The sequence below is a fragment of the Onychomys torridus genome, unplaced genomic scaffold (genome assembly GCF_903995425.1).
Source record: "Onychomys torridus unplaced genomic scaffold, mOncTor1.1, whole genome shotgun sequence".
In the NCBI taxonomy this organism is placed as follows: domain Eukaryota; kingdom Metazoa; phylum Chordata; class Mammalia; order Rodentia; family Cricetidae; genus Onychomys; species Onychomys torridus.
The window spans coordinates 147,573-151,843 of record NW_023413244.1 but is presented as its reverse complement, the minus strand read 5'-3'; positions in this window follow the sequence as shown (position 1 = coordinate 151,843).

Here is a 4,271-nt window from a genome sequence, read left to right as displayed (position 1 = left end):
TTGTTTGAAAAAAAAGAAAAAGAAAAAGAGAAAAAAGAGAATATAGATAAGAATTAGATTTTGCTAAGGTAGTCCTATAGAGTTGTAAGAAATAAGTATATGTTAATATGTTATATGTGAGTTTGTGAAAAAGTGTAAATATTGAGTGTGAGTCTATGCTTAATGTATATGGTGAAGGAACCTGAAACACAGAAGCAGGCAGTCTGAATGGTTTCAAAGGCTCCAGAAGCCACTAAGAAGCTGAGAATGGTGGATGCCAGAACGAGCACAAGGCATCCGCAGCAGAGATCCATGGAAAATGAATGCAACACAGAAAACCCTGAATTAACAGCAAAAACAGTGCAGTTTAAAATGCTACTGTAATTAAAAAGGTCTCTGTGAGAACAAAAGCTGCAGAGATGCTTGTTTGAACTAGTTGTTAACTACAAAAAGTTTTGGTTGTAAAACAACTCTTCATATTTGGAAGTGAAAGTCTGACACCTCAATTTACTTTTTTTTAAACTTTTTGAACTTAAAAAAATGAGAGAAAACTACAAAAATGTTTTGGTTATGGATTTCTTCATATTTGGAAGGCTGGTACCAGAATTTATTATTTGAGTTTGGGGACTTAAAAAATGAAATGAACAATAGTAATTTCATTGCAATGGGACAATTTTGAATTTACTTATAGTGATAAGCTAGAAACTATTTTCTGGAATTATTTGTGTTAAAAATGGAACTGTTTAAATGAAGAAATGTATTGTTTCTACCTAGACTTTAGATGCAGTTTTGTGTATGCATATATGCTTTATTAACTGTGGTGATTCATGAATTGTTTTACGGAACTGTTTATGTAAAAATGCAACTACTTATGGAACTGGTTTTGCATTACAAATGGAACTATTTAAACTATTTTCTAACTAGGCTTGAGATTTTGTTTAAAAACATTATAAAGAAAAGCGAGAAGTATAAAGAAAAGAATTAGACTTTTTAATCTACTCTGAAAAGAAAAAAAAGGGGGAAAATATAAATATGATATGATTAAAGGTAGATCTGAATCTACACAATTCTTCACAGACCTGGAAAGAATAATACTCAACTTCATATGGAAAAACAAAAAACCCAAGATAGCCAAAAGAATCCTGTACAATAAAACAACCTCTGGAGGCATCACGATCCCTGAGAGCTACCCTAATAAAAACACCTTGGTACTGGCATAAAAACCAACATGTTGACCAATGGAACTGAATTGAAGATGCTGACATTAAACCACACACATATGAACATATAATTTCTGACAAAGAAGCCAAAAATGTACAATGGAAAAAAGAAAGCATCTTCAACAAATGGTGCTGGCATAACTAGATGCCAATGTGTAGAAGGCTGCAAATAGATCCATATCTGTCACTGTGCACAAAACTTAAGTCCAAGTAGGTAAAAGACCTCAACATAAATCCAGTTACTCTGAATATGATAGAAGAGAAAGAAGGAAGTACTCTTGAATGCTTTGGCACCAGAGATCACTTTCTAAATATAACACCAGTAGCACAGACACTGAGAGAAACAATCAATCAATGGGACCTGTTGAAATTGAGAAGCTTTTGTAGAGCAAAGGACACGGTCTACAAGGCAAAGTGACAGCCTACAGAATGGGAAAAGGTCTTCACCAACCCCACATCTGACAGAGGGCTGATATCCAGAATATATTAAGAACTCAAGAAAATAGACATCAAAATGCCCAACAGTCCAATTAAGAAATGGGCTAAAGAACTAAACAGAGAATTCTCAACAGAGAAAGTTCAAATGGCTGAAAGACATTTAAGGAATTGCTTAACATCCCTAATTATCTGGGAAATGCACATCAAAATGACTTTGAGATACCACCTTACACCTGTCAGAATGGCTAAGATCAAAAACACAAAAGACAGCTTATGCTGGAGAGTACGCTGAGCAAGGGTAACTCTTCTCCAGTATTGGTGGGAATGCAAGCTTGTACAGCCATTTTGGAAATCAATATGGTGCTTTCTTAGAAAATTGGGAATCCATCTCCCCCAAGACCCAGCTGTAGCACTCTTGGGTATATACCCAAGGAATGCTTAATCATACCACAAGGGCATTTGCTCAGCTATGTTCATATCAGCATTGTTTGTAATAGCCAGAAACTGGGAACAACCTAGATGCCCTTCAACTGAAGAATGGATAAAGAAAATATGGTACATATACACAATGGAGTACTACTCAGCAGAGAAAAGCAATGACATCATGAGGTTTGCAGGCAAATGGATGGACCTAGAAAAAATCATCCTGAGTGAGGTATCCCAGACTCAGAAGGATGAACATGGTATGTACTCACTCATAATAGAATACTAGATGCAAAACAATGATAACTAGACTGCTACACAACTCCAGGGAGGCTACCTAGAAAACAGGACCCTAGGAAAGACACAGGGATTGCCCAATGAGAGAGAAATGGATGAATGGATGAGATCTACATGAACAACCTGGACGACAGTGGGAGTAATGAAGTGCAAGTTTCAAGGGCAAGAGAGCTCAGGGAAGCAGGAGATCACAGCTAGATCAAGAAAAGAAAGGGAGAACAAGGAATAACAGACCATGATAAATGATGACCGCATGAGAACAGGAATAGGCAGAGTTCTAGAGAGGTCCCCAGAAATCCACAATGATACATCCTCTGTAGACTGCTGGCAATGGTCGAGAGAAAGCCTGATCTGACCTGGTCTGGTGATCAGATGGACAAACACCCTAACAGTTGTGCTGTAACTCTCATCTAATAACTGATAGAAGTGGATGCAGAGATCCTCAGCCAGGCCCCAGGTGGAGCTCCAGGTGTCCAATTGTCAAGAAAGAGGAGGGACTGTAAGAGTGTGAATTGTTGAGACCAAGATTGGAAGAGCACAGGAACAAATAGCCCAACGAATGGAAGCACATGAATTATGAACCAATGGCTGTGGAGCCTCCAGCTGGATCAGGCCCTCTGGATAAGTGAGACAATTGAATAGCTTAACCTGTTTGGGAGGCACCCAGGCTGTGGGACCTGGACCTGTCCTTAGTGCATGAGCTGGCTGTTTGGAATCTTGGGCTTACACAGGGACACTTTGCTCAGCCTGGAAGGAAGGGACTGGACCTGCCTGTACTGAATCTACCAAGTTTAAATGAATCCCCAGGGGAGTCTTGGCCCTGGAGGACATGGGAATGGAGGGGAGGGGCTGGGAGAAAGGTGGGGGTGGGAGCGGGAGGGGGTAGGACAGGGGAACCTATGGCTGATGTGTAAAATTAAAACACAAATATAATAAATTTTAAAAAAGGAGAAAAAAGGCAACTACTAGTTTTAAATATTTTCCATTGGATTGGATTTTTGGATATTGCATACAAATTACTTACAATGATACAAATTTGAGATTGATTTTTTTTAGGTAATACTGTCCATATATTTCTAATCTTGTTCAAGATATTGTACCTATACAGTACATTAACAATATAGTTAGTCTCTGAGGAGATTTCATTCTTATACCTTTTCTTATTATTTTATTTTTAAGAATTTCATTCATGAATATGCTCTACATAATTTCCACAACACCACTGCATAAAGAAATATAGGCAGGTAATGGCTGCTGATGGAGGGAAAGAGAATCATTTTCTCCTGAGATGAGTCATTTTCCAATCCAAAATGTTCAACCATATACTCACATACAAATGAGCGATGCTAAACAGACTGTGTGTGTGTGTGTGTGTGTGTGTGTGTGTGTGTGTGTGTGTGTGTGTAAAACAATAAGTAACATGAAGAAATCATGATTCTAAGAAGCTTCTTTTTGCTACTTATACTTTTACACAACACAATTGTTAAAGACTCTGCAGGCTTTTGAAGCAGAGTTGAATGCTAAGTGCATTGTGAGGTGTTTATTTATTGCAACAAAAGGTAGCAGGTTTGGGGTGAAAAGGAACGTAATCGGTTTTCAGCTTGGCAAAGAACCCCTGTCAACTTGAAGGGATCTATACTCACCTTAGAAAGAACACTCTGAGCATGTCAGTGATAGCTTTCTCTAGGTTACATTGATTGAGTGGTGAGAAAACTGACACTAAGTTGGGCTCATTGTGCTGCATAAACAGTGCGAAGCTAACTCGGCACAACCACTCCCTTCCTCTGCTTTCTGAAAGTGATGCCATGTGACTTGCTGGGTCCCTGGCCCTGCTTTCATGAATGACTCCCCCAATGTAGGCCTGAATTAACTCCACCTTTTTAATCTCTTTTGGCCAGATACTTTGTTGCAACA